At 32.6% G+C, this 14,274-nt stretch overlaps 1 pseudogene; it reads left to right on the top strand.

Moving 5' to 3' along the window:
- Window positions 1-1,821: 1,821 nt before the first annotated feature.
- Window positions 1,822-5,667, top strand: LOC120121792 (annotated as a pseudogene).
- Window positions 5,668-14,274: the final 8,607 nt, after the last annotated feature.

Below are 14,274 nucleotides of genomic sequence, written 5' to 3'. Positions count from 1 at the left end.
GATTTTATGAGAAAATAGGTCATCATAAAGTATCGATACTTATTAAATTTGTGTCGATATATTTTGTCCATAATGAATGCCAGACGGGTGCACTTATAAAGTGTCGATACATTTTTAAAAAGTATCGATCCCAAAAACATCGAAACCCATAATTATAATGTAATAGGTAATTTTGTAATATAACCAGTATATTTATATCGGTTTTATGTGAGAATATGTCAACATAATGTGTCGACACTTTTTAATGTTGTGTCGATACTTTTTTCTAAAATGAATGCCCAAAAGGGTGAACGCATATAGTGTCGATACATTTATAAAAAGTATCGATCCAAAAAACATCGAAACCGATAATTATAATGTAATAAGTAAATTTACAATGTTACCGGTATAAATATACCGGTTTACTTATAAAATAGGTCAATATAAGCGCTACCTATTACATTATATAAGCGATACCTAATATGTTATTGTACTTGATAATATTTCCGGTTAAATACATATTTTATTATATACGCATTATCTATTATATTATATAAGCGTTAACTAATATGTTATTATACTTAATAATATTTCCGGTTAAATAATATAACATAATCGGTCTAAATTTTAAACGATCACTTATTTAACCGATTACACCATATATTAACAGTTTTTTAGGTGCCATACAACATAAGTACCCCCACCAAGCCCTACAATGAAAACCCTAATTATTCTTTTCCTTCAACTCCTGACTTGCTACTCTGAATCTCTGTTTTGAAAATCGGACTAGACCGGCCGGTTCAACCGTTGCATAGTCCGGTTCAATCTAAATCGGTTGAACCGCTATTAGTGAACCGGCCAGAACCGTTGAACCGTTCGAACCGGACCGGCTGAAAATCAGGAAAAACTGGGAAAACCGGGATTTTTGTTTAAAAAAAAAAAAATTAAACCAAACAACGTCGTTTGTTAAACGAGCCAAGTCGAACTCGAGTATTGCTGAGCTCGACTCAAACTTGAAAACTTTAAAAGTAAGCTCAACTCAACTCAAACTCACAAGCTAAAAATTATCAAGTTCAACTCAAACTCGAAATATAATATTGAAACTTGAACTCAAAAAGGCTTGAACTCAAAAAAAAAATTAGAAGCTCGATTGAAGCCTAAAATTCGAGTTTAATTGAAGTGAAAGAATAATTCACTCAATGCTCACCAAAAGACTCCATGGTTTTGAATGCCAAATTACCTCTATTATTTATAGAAGTTAGTTGTGATGCGATTCTATGTTTCTTAGCAATGTGAGATTGTTTTGTTCTCATATTTTTACTCTTTAGACTTTTGGGATGTTCTTCTATGTTTCTTAGCCATGTGAGATTATTTAAAAAAAAAAATTAAACCAAACAATATCATTTTGTTATTATTTTTTAACCCCAAATTTATTTTTTAATTATAGTTATATAATTATATTTATTATTTAATATGTTTTACCTTAAATATTATGTTGTAGTTAATTTGAATCATTTTGTTTCATTTGATTTTATGATTTTTAACTTATATATGTTATGACTTGCTTTGAATATGACTTGTAATATAAAAAATTATTTTTTATTAAATATTTTTGGTATTTTTATTTAATTTTTTAAATAATTATGACGTCGTCCGGTTCTTCCGACTGATCAGACCGATTCGATCGATTGAACCAATAAATCGATAACATGACCGATTCACAAACCGATCCGATTCTGAAAATCATGCTCTGAATGTTATATTTAAAAGTTTTGTCCACGTACTGTGTTTATATTTAATATTTCAATTTGCAAAATAGAGAGGTTAAGGATTGGGATTGTTGGGAAATTTTTAGGGGGAATTTGAGAAAAACAAATGGAATTACCACACCCAATACCGAGAACGGTAGATGAGGTCTTCAACGACTTTAAAGGCAGACGCGCTGGTTTGATTAAGGCTCTCACCACTGGTTCGTTCACCTTTCTTTCTTTCTTCGTTGGATTTCTCTCTATTTTTCTTCTAGAATTATAGATGAATTTAATTAACGTTTCTTTTTTTCATATTTGGGTTTTTATGGCAGATGTTGAGAAGTTCTACCAACAGTGTGATCCAGGTGGGTGCTGTTTTTTGTATATTTTCTTTTTGAGGGTTCTCGCTGCACGCGGACTGTATATCTGTTTGTTTTCCTTTTCTCGAGTTTGCTTCCCTTCATTTGGATTACTTTTCTGTATCTGTAAGAAATTGTTTTTACATTTTTCAAGTCAAATTTCTGTCTATATTGTTATTTTCTGAATGCCGTAGCCGCTGACTATCTAGTAAAGCTAATGAAAATCACATTGCCAAATGTAATTCAGTGAAAGCCGTTAAACTTTGTCTTCTTATACGATGACTGCTTCATCAGATAAATTCTGTAATGTCTGGAAATTGAATTCTTGATATACAAAGTCGCACTTTTATCTTCATCAGATAAATTCAGCAACCAAATGCTTTCCTATATGTAGTTTGTAGTTACACTGAAAACTACTTATCATGCTTTCGTATATGTTCTCTTACCGAATGGTTCTTTCTTTGGATGTAAATCTTCATTTCTATTTGTTTCTGAAATTATTTTCTATTTCCTGCGAATGTTTACATTCACAATCACACTGAAAGCTACTTATCATGTTTTCCTATATGTTTTCTTTCCGGATGGCTTTCTTTTATTGGAAGGAATCTTCATTTCTATTTGTTTCTGAAATTATGTTCTATTTTCTGTGAATGTTTGCATTTATAGTCACACCGAAAGCTACTTATCATGCTTTCCTATATGTTTTCTTTCCGGATGGCTTTCTTTCATTGGAAGGAATCTTCATTTCTATTTGTTTCTGAAATTATGTTCTATTTTCTGTGAATGTTTGCATTTATAGTCACACTGAAAGCTACTTATCATGCTTTCCTATATGTTTTCTTACTGGATGGCTTGAGATTTGCTTCGCTTTCTGTATTTTTTGTTCATTACGTAGTGCCATTTTATGAATACACTTTATTCTGAACTGATAGTGGAAAATGAAATATCTAGTTTCCTTCATTTATAGATGTAAACTAGTCATTGGCTTCAATATGCCACCTTTTCATTCTATCCACAGACTATTATATATTGAATGTCATTTTTCATTCTCAAAGTTCAGTTTAGGAGCACTTTGGTTCTGATTCTACTTGAAAAATTACCACTGCAATGTGGTGTTTATGGAAATTTGTTTTAATATCTCCGTTCCTACATGCTTATATTTTATATGTTAACTAGAAAATTTTGATTCTACAATAAATGCTTCTAGATGACTTAAAAGTTGTTAATGTGCTGTACGTTTGTTGTGATTCATTCCAGCAAACTTATATTTTTGAAAATTTTGAATTTAAATTTGCAGAGAAGGAGAACTTATGCTTGTATGGACTTCCAAATGAGACATGGGAAGTTAACTTGCCTGTTGAGGAGGTGCCTCCCGAGCTTCCAGAACCTGCACTGGGCATAAACTTTGCTAGAGATGGAATGCAGGAGAAGGACTGGCTATCATTGGTTGCAGTTCACAGTGATTCGTGGTTGCTTTCTATTTTGGTGCACGGTTTGCATTTGGCAAGACTGAGAGGTATGTTTGCTTTTTCTATGTCATTTATGGCACATTAAGTCTAAGTTTGCACAGCTTGGTTGCTGCTGTATCTTGGTTGAATTTAGTGCAAACTGCATTATTCTCTTTGCATCTTCTGTTATGGAAAAAACAATGCCCTTGTTCTCTTTAAATGAGTTTATTTCTAATTTATAGAAAGTTACCAATTTGATGCATAGCACTAAGTTTATGCAGGATGAAAGTAATATTACATGTGGAAAGTTCTTTTTAATCATTTCTATTTTTTAATGTTGTGTACTTTTTTGTTTTAAATTTGATAAGATGAATTTGGGACTACTCTGGTTCTTTTATTAGTATTTTTTTCTGACATGCGATAGTTGTTTATGCCTTACATTCAAGCAAGGAAGGGACTGGATGCCAAAATGCTAACTGAGATGTTTGACTATTAAGAATCCTAGCTGAAGTCTTGCATGCTATACAATGAACTGAATGAAGCATTGACCTAAATGCTTTGGCACTCCTGTTAAATATAAGTTTGTCACAAGAATGTGTCTAAGCAGCCAGCAATAATTAAAGAAAACGGATTGGTCAGTTCAATTGGTTGAACTGGTAGGTTTGACGGTTCTACCTCTGGTCCAGTTTATTATTCCCTGGTTTCCAATATGATATGCACATGTTTTCTGGTTTAAACTGTCAGAAATGTTGCTATATCGTCCCTCCCCCTTCTCTCTCTCTCCAAGGAGGGATGTCCTGCACAGCCATAACTTGATGATTGCCAGTGGGAATGTGAATATACTTTGTTTTGTATTTTTAGTACGGGACTTGCTTTAGGAGGGAATATTTGACTCATTTGGGAATTTGGGATTGCCTCAAAGATTTGTTGGGAAAGAAGCAAAACTTGGCCCTTGGTTCCATTGCTGCAGTTGTGTGATGCACGACCAAAAAACAAAACAGCAAGAAGCAGTTGTGAGAGAAAGGAGAAAGGACCTGTTTGCTGGGAATATGTAGAAAAATACCAATTCACCCCCCATCTGCTAATTTCAGCCCTATAATTGTTGTTTATCTTATTGAGCAATCCTCGATCATTGAACCAAGGGATCCAGTTCTCTGAACTTTCTTTTAGTGAATAGTATATTGCTTCAACTCTTCCTGTATTCAACACAGGAATACGAGGACATGACACTCTAAGGACCATCCTAATATAGGGGAAAACATAGAAAAAACTTTCTTTTAGTGGATATTATATTGCTTCATCTTCCTACATTCACGACTGAGTACGAGTGACATAGGTTTAGTAAAAGAAAAGGACTAAATAAATACCTTCTTTTTCCGAATCCCAGGGTTTGGTCACACTTGCAACACAGGCATGCTCCCTTCTCGATAAAGGACTTGAGCTGTGAGTGGGGATGGGGGTAGGAAAGTTTGTGCTTCATGACAGATTTTTCCTATTGCTAATGTTATTCTAATTCTTTTCTATTGGCAGGAAAAGACTCTTTTTGATGATAAATGAACTTCCAACCATATTCGAAGTTGTGAAAGGAAGTGTAAACGTAAATGCTTGTGTTTTTCTTCCTTTGATATGCAGTGATCTGATTTAATGTCTCACATTGATATCCTTGGTGTTTGCAGTCTCGTCAATCTGAACCCCAGAGTAAGATGGTAAAGATATCTCCACCATCCAAGGATGATGAGAGTGGAGAAGAAGACGAAGAAGATGATGAACAGGGTGCCACCTGTGGGGCTTGTGGAGTTTTGGATTTGCTGCGATATCTGCGAGAGATGGTTTCATGGAAAATGTGTGAAGATTACACCCGCAAAGGCCGAGCATATCAAGCAGTACAAGTGCCCAAGTTGCACTAGCAAGAGGGCTAGAGTTTGAAAGTAGTAGGTTTAGTATTTGGACTTTAAACCAATTTGAAACGAAACAGACAAGGTTGGTTTTATGGCCTTTCTCGTTATTGTTTAGAAGTAAAACAGAGATTGCACATTTTAGTTGATGAATGAATTTCAATGACTGCAGATGGGATTTTATGTTCTTCTACTCTGTGCTCCTGCTTTGTTTAATTTTTATTGAAAATTGCGTTTTGTATAATTTTATTTATGATTAATATTTTAATAATTTTTTGTTGGACTTGTCAAAGAAACGCAAATTACTTGTTTTTCAGATAACATAACTTTGGTTTCCAGATAAGTCTCGAGAAAAGAAGGAAAGCGGAAGGAAAAAGAACTTATTTGATTTAGAGATAGTCGGTGAGAGAAAAGGAATCAATGATGGTGAGATAAGAAAAGGTGAGAATTGAGTAAATAGTGAATGCCTTCAGAAAATGATTTGTTGAAAAAATATTAATGAATTATTTCGTAGGAATTTATTTATTTTTTTCTTTGACCGTAATTACAAATTATATTAATTGGATTCATTTCATTCAATTAAACACAGAATAAAATAAAATAAAAAATCAAATACATGAAATAAGTAGAACCTTACATGTTCAAATCTGATCTGTAATAGAATTTTATCAAGATAATAATTTGTAACGTTTGGGATGCTATCAAAAATCGAGGGGTAGATTGGTTGGGCTTTATGTTCCTACAAATGAAGAAACTGAGAGACAATGCAGTTAAACAAAAACAGGGAATGTCTGCATCAGGAACTGTTTTGGGCTGGTAGACTCAGTTGTATCCAATAGACTAATAAATGACAGCTTAGGAAAGAATAACCCTACTACCTTTTTCTAACTAGGTGGAGAACCTCTAATCAAATCTTCTTCTCTTACTCATAACAGACAGGTTGGCAGTATAAACTTGCATGAGATACAGTCCACGAATTATTCTTTCAAACCCATATTAAAATTACAATGGAAATCTGGAATTAAAATAACTCAGTTGGTTTAGTTGGATAAGACACTAGGTCCTTAAGCAAAGTCATGAGTTTGAATCATGGTGTTTGCGAATAGAGCAAACTGGGCCTGAATTAGTCGATCAATAGATCAGATATAAATGATTAATTCAAAAAAAAAAAAATAACAATGGAAATCTGGAATGAAATATATTTTTCTTATAAAGACAGACGACCCATGAGGCCTCACTGGAATTTCCCATGCTCTTACTCACCTAATTCCCAGGTTTGACTCTCCCTACTTTTTGTTTGAGTGCCCTATTATTTTATTACCACATTCATTTAAACATATAAAATTATATTATCTTAACCTTGAGATCGTGAGATCAAGTTCTACTGAGGGTAATTCATAACGGAGGTCTTCCACGAAAATTGCTCTTAATCTGGCGTTGGGGACATCCTACTATCCTACCTCCCCTTACCCCATTACATATGAGAATAGGGTCAAGTCGTCAAGTGGAATACATATAATCCATTCCTTGGTCATCAGAATCTATGTCACCACTTTATATTATACATATTCTTCAATAATATCGAAAATGGTGGACAATCATTTGGGTTTAGCCAAGAGGTATACAAACCCTAGTTCTGATTCAAAATGTCAAACTTACCCTTATATATGAGGGAGCAAATGGGTACTTGAGTTTTGTTTCTATCGAAGTTAGTGGCGTGGCGTGGCGTGCCCCAAATAAGTGAAGATTTATGGTGTAATAAGAGAAAAATAAAACAAAATGTAGAGAGGAATGTGTCATCTCTTGTCTGAGTTTGGCGATACATAAAATTTTGTTAGTATTCATCACTAAATACAATGTTTCAACAAAAAGCTAAGTTCCATTTTCTTGCTTAAGATGGTTTTCTTTTTCCCTTTTACTCGTCATGAAAGAAAGATACATATACCGAAATCTTGTCAACCTATTACTCACTAATTATTCTTAAAATTCAATTAACTAACCTGTTGAAACAGTTTTCCGAAAAGGGAGGGGTTTCATTTCGAATAATTTTTTGACCGGTTAACGATAAAATGTGGTTCGAGGAGTTACCACTAATCTTTTGATTAAAGTGTGATTGGACACCAAAAAAGTATTTTGTCATTTTAATAAAATACTAATTTTAATTAAAACAAAAAATTTGTGGTATGCGTTACCAAAATTTGAGTTCGGTTGTCGGTTACGTGTGGGGAAGGATTAGCACCCCACAATGCCTTAAATCGGTACCTAGTCGATTAATTAATTGTCTTTGCAATAAAATTTAAGAATCCGAGTCTAATTTAATTTAAGATCCCTACAAATAATTTTCTTTTGAATTTCGGGGCGAAACACAATAATATTTAATTATTTCCTATTGAGAATGATCGACCTTCTATACATTAGAGCAGTTGATTCTTATTCCAATATAAATAAAATTAAAATTTCCATCCTAAAGTTCATTGATGATTCCAGATAACTGCACCCAAAATAATTTTAAGATAGAAAATGATAATATCTAATTATTTCCAATCGAGAATAAATGACCTTTTATGCCTTAAAACAATCATTTATTACTACAATCGAAATGAAGAGATATTATTCTTTCATCTTAAAATTCAATATCGATTCGAGTGAAAACAATAATATCTAATGATTTCCAATCGAGAATAAATGACCTCTCATACTATAAAGCAATAATTTATTACTCCAATCGAAATGAAAAGATATAACCATTCCATTTTAAAAATCAATATTGATTCGAGAGAAAACGATAATATCGAATTATTTCCAATCGAGAATAAATGACCTCTCATGCCTTAAAGCAATCATTTATTACTCAAACCGAAATGAAAATCTATTATTGTTCTCAATATCGATTCGAGTGTTATTATTTTGAAAACCCATTGAAAAACACATGCAAAAATAAAAATAAATTAAAAGAATACCTCAAGCAAGTATAATTAATTATTTGTTTTACCAATATTTAATGAGAATAAGGATGTTCAATTATTTAAATACCTCGAGATGAGACCTTAGATTAGATCTAACAGTATTTTCTCGGTGAATTTAATTAAAAGAACATGATCTTTTTTCCCAATCCCCAAATTTAAAAATAGATTCAATTTAATTTGTGTCACTAAATGGGATAGAATTTTGTTTTAAAATTATCGAAACTAAAGTTCTTATACGTTAAGACGGTCACTTCACGACAATATTAAAATGAACGAATATTACCCTTAGTCAAATTATTTTGATTCTAGTCAAGAATGCTTATAAGGGCATCATGCAAAATTAATTAATGACTAAAATGAAATAACATGCAAAAATAAAATAAATAAAATGAAAATAGGACTAAAATATAAACAATCAAACCATCATGTCAAAATTAGAATAAAATAAAGTGCAAAAGTGACTAAAATAACTATTTTTAATATTAAGTGATAAAATTACAAAGAATAAAAATAAATAAAAAATGGGGACCAAATTAAAATGAAATAAAATTGCATGGACAAATTAAATAAAAAAATAGATTATGGTTCAAAATATAAACATGCAGAAACTACAGGGGTTATTTCCAAATTATTCCCTTTTTTCTAGCCTAAAACATGCATTCGAATAAAAAAAGGTAAATTACTAAATCAGTCTAAAACATTTTAAAAAATTAAACAGTTACTAAAAATGGCTAAACTATAAAAACACGCTAAACATACAGGGATTAAAATACAAATAACCCTAAAAATATATAACATGCCAAAAAATGGAAATTATAGAATCAGTCCCTACAAATGACTAACATGCAAAAAACACGCTAAAATTGGGGGACTAAACAAAAATTAAACTAAAAATTACAAAGCATAAATAGAAATGGATAAATTACAAAATCGGCCCCTACAAGTGACTACTTTGCAAAAACACGTGTAAGTTAAGGGGACCTAAGCGTGATTTCCCCCTAACTTCTTCTATATATACAACTTAACTCTTTTTTTTTAAATTTTCAACCGGTTTTTTTTAAAAAAATCAAAATGCTCTCTCATCTCCTATTCTCTCTTCGGTCAGCCCATTGTCGACCGTCTTACTCTGCTCCTGGCCGTCGTTCTGGCCGCCACACACGGCGGTCAGAACTCCTAAACCGATTAAAAAATACTCTAAACTCTCTGATCTATCTCCCTAAATACAGATCCAAGCCTAAAACCACCTAAAAGTCCCCTAAACAACCCAAAAGGTCCATCGACTCCTTCGGCTTTCTCGTACTCCGACCGCCATTAAGATGAACCGGCCGTTCGACGAAGACCTCCACGACCCAAGTAAATTAATCTAACCCTCACTTTGTTCCTGCTTTGCTTCATAAACTTAGGTTTTAATTTTTTTACTCATTTTTTATTCGAAATCGAGAATAAAAGAACACAAAAAATATACCTTAAATGCTTTCTGATTTTTATTGCTTTTTGAAAACCCAAGGGAGAGAACCTCTTTTACAGTAGATTATTCAGGGTTTTATAACCCTTGTTACAACCTTGTTTTCTTTTCCTTTTTAACAAAATAACATCATTACTTCATTTGCATGTGGATTTGCTTGTTGTAGAGGTTAGCATTTCAGGGTTGTTTTGCACGCGATTGGTAAAACCAGAGGTGGCAGCGGACTGGTGGAAATGGTGGCGGATTTGATTGGCTTGATCTGGACCGTTGGATGGGTCCAGATTGAACGACCCATGATGAGTGACATTAGAGTTAAGGCTAAAACCCTAGCTGGGCTTGATTAAGATCATTGATCGAAGGGCAATCAAAAGGCTCAGAACGGGCTACACAAAGAGGGATTTTAAAACCCTAGTTGTTGATGCGTGTGTATAACACCCTCAGACCGATGCAGATGACCTGATCTGATCTGAGGTGTCACATTAGGGCCACCAGAGCGACCCACCATAAAATCTCAGAAAATTTTAAACTTTTATCAAAACATGTAAACTCATAAAATGATTTATCAGTATTCATAAATAAAACAGATTTTTGTACTCGTATACAAAACAAAATACAATCTATATGCCCCCTAATCACATGTACCATACTCTGCCAGTAATGCCGAAGGAACTCCCTTACTGAAGTTAATAGTTGAACTGATACGATTCTTTTAACCTGAAATGGTGAGTAACAGAGTGAGCTTTGGGAAGCTCAGTAATACAGAAATACCAGATGATGCTACATGACATGTGTAACACCTCCAACCCGTATCCAACTCGGATACAAATTCGAGGTGTCACATTAACTATTCAAAACATGTACTTTTATAAAAACCATAGAAAATTTAAAACTTTCATTCTATAAAGTTATTCTTTTACATAAACATGTTCAAAACATTACTAACTCCATCAGAGCTTACATACTTAATGACTTTATTTATATGCCAACATACTAATTTATATAACAAGACATATTTTACAAAATATTTCTGATCTAATCTTCAAATGGAGATATGTTGCTCTGCTGGTCCTAAGCTTGATCCTCTTGCTTATCAACTCCAACGTGTAAGACACTTACACGCTAAGTCATAGACTTAGTGAGACATGTAAATAATCAATATAAACTAACAAATGCATTGATATATATATATATATATATATCTCATGTAACAAAACATCATACTCGTACACATACTTAAACCATCATTGATATATCATACCATGCTATCACACAAAATAGTATAACATTACATATAATCAAAGGTACACATATACAGATCCTGTTATTATTATTATTAACATCATATCATTATACATATTATTTTCATTCCTTCCTTTTAGTTATCTATTCTCACACTTAACATTATTACTATCATATATCAAACATATCACTTCATATTGCAAATACACATATGCACTCATTATTATTATCTTTATTCCTATTATCATATGATTCTGAACTTATCATTTATACATGTCAAATAACACATATACCATTTAACAAAGGAATACACATATTATCATAGCAAGTTATTTATTATCTTTAAAGCCCATGTATACTTTTGAGAACTGAAGGTATATGAGTACATAGAGGTTGTGCACATATGCTGTCACCACAACTCGTATAATTCCCACTAGGGGCACGTAGAATTTGTCCCGAAGGACCACATATCACATATGTCCCGAAGGACCACATATCACATATGTCCCAAAGGACCACTATGTCCCGAAGAACCACATAGAACCCTTGACTCTTGGCATGCCAACTATACCTATAGCTCTCATAACACATGACATGGGTATTATCTTTTATACCATTTAACATCTTCACATAGGCACAGAGTTTACTTTCACGTAACATATTTCATGTAATTCACATTCACGTATCACATAGTTTTTCACATTTACTTATATTATTTTTCACATAGCTCATAGACATAGGTCTTATCTCATAGCATATACATGTTCTTATATTATCACATAATTCAATTATAACCTTTAACGTAGATTATTACACTGACATATATTCACATAACTCATTTAATATACATAGCATATTATGTAACATTCTAATAGAAACATATATAAGTCATATCACTTTCACATATCTTTTATCATTTATTTTATCTCTTATGATCATCTAACCTATTATCACACATACATGCATTTATATGATTCACATATAAAGATGCACTCAATAATTAGACATCTACATTTACTCATATACATCTGGCACCATATTACTACATGATTATACTCTGATACTCATAAACATCATATCACACCATGCTTGTATTCTTGTACTCATGTCATCTATTATCGGAATTAGACTCATCGTAAGTCTTAATTTCCTAAACATCACATACACTTAATATCATGAACTCACCTGGTCTCAATAAACACTATCAAGTTCTTGTTCTTTCTTGCGAATCTTACTCTGCTGACCTATCCGAACTTTGTTTTCGATCGATGCCTACACAATCATGTATTGATATATATCAGTATTCCAATTGACATACTCTAATCTTTCATTTCTTAGACTAAAGGAAAAGTCTAATCTAAATTTCCATTTGAAGAGGTATCGGTACCTACTATAAGGTATATATACATCCCTTAACTGAGGTATCGGTACACTGCCTAGGTATCGATACCCAAATTACATTAAACAAATTTTGTTTCAAGGGGGTATCGATACACTGCCTATGTATCGGTGCTCTTTGAATATTTTCCTAAATTTTACTCTTGAGGTATCGGTACCTGTTGAATGGGTACTGATACCCCTTGCCCAGAAATCACTTATAAAATCTGAAAATTCACTCAACTCAGCTCAAAAGTTTCATATTTCTTCTCTTTTCATATAATTAACTCACCAAGATATGCTTAACTCACTTTCTACTCATTCAATACATTCATAACTTCAAAATCCACTCATCTACCTAGAATTCAAGAATCATACTCAAATTTCAACATGTTCTAAATCCAATTCTATCATTTCATATTTCATAATTCTTAATGCTTTAAGCTTATATAAGCTTTCCTTAAGCTTATATAAGCTTTCCTTAACCTTATATAACAACCAAATATTCTAACCCAACCTATAAATTCAAGAAATTAACCAGCTAAAATCAACTTACCTTTGTAGCTAGAGCAATGGGAGGAAGGAGGAAGAAGGAAGAAGGAAGAAGGAAGAAGGAAGAAAAGGTTCTGGATAATTGTCCCCCTTTTCACGTGTAAATCCCTTATTAAAGGGACTAAAAATATCTTTTAATCAGAAATTACCATAATTCCCTCCACTCAATCCATAATTATTATTTAATCCCATACTAATATATTCATACTTAAGTTCTTGAACTTTTAAATTTTTCTTAAATTGCTCACCAAATTTCAAAAACTTCCACTTTAATCACTAGCCTGGTTTTTGGAATGTTACAAATCTCCTCTCCTTTAAGAAAATCCGTCCTCGAATTTTTACTTCCTAGAAAAATGTAGAAATCTTTTTCCTATAATCTTTATACTCATATATAGTTATCATTCAAAACTCAATACATAAAACCTCAATGATTATTATTACTTGTACAAAATCTTGTTTTAAAGTTCTGCTCATACTTTATACAAACTCAACACAACTTATTCACTTGGAAACCATATTCTATTAATTCTTAACAATTCATTACTTATCATCTCCAAATTATTTTCACTTCTCCATCTAGTTGTCACTAGCATGTAACTATATCAATCTCAAATCTATTCAAATCAAAACTACTTTACCACATTATTAAAATTTACCTGCCATAATCTCTGGATCCTTAAAATCTTCATTGGTTCTTAAGTTATAAACTAGTGCAGTTGGTTGCATATCATGTTGAGTAAATGACTCAGATTGATTTCTTCTATGACCTCTATCTCTGCTTCTCTGAGATACCATAACATACCCCTCTCTCTGTACCGTCTCATCAGTTATAAGTGGATAATCTCGAATAAAATGTCCAACATCACCACATCTAAAATAGGCTCCGAAAATCATTCTACATACTCCTGTATGATTATTTCCACAATATGAACATTGCCTGACTTGACTAAGATTTGATATTCTATCAGTAAAAGTAGCTGATTCCGATATATCCTGAGTTGGAGAATCCAATTCTCTATTTTTCTTTGATGGCGAGGAACTCGACGAAGCACCTATTCTCTTAAACTTCTGAACTTTTTATTCTTTAAATCTCTCACTCTGAGCTCTTTCTAGAGCTTTAGCTCGATTAACCAATTCTTAAAACGATGACAAATTCAAGGCTATCAATAACTCTCTTAGCCTAGGGCACAAACCTTCTATAAACCAATCACATACATCCTTCTCAGTCGAAATAAGCTCAGCAGCA

Source organism: Hibiscus syriacus, unplaced genomic scaffold (assembly GCF_006381635.1).
Source record: "Hibiscus syriacus cultivar Baekdansim isolate YM2019G1 unplaced genomic scaffold, ASM638163v2 tig00110383_pilon, whole genome shotgun sequence".
Lineage (NCBI taxonomy): Eukaryota > Viridiplantae > Streptophyta > Magnoliopsida > Malvales > Malvaceae > Hibiscus > Hibiscus syriacus.
The sequence above is the reverse complement of the archived record's forward strand: the minus strand, read 5'-3'. Positions and strand labels throughout refer to the sequence as shown.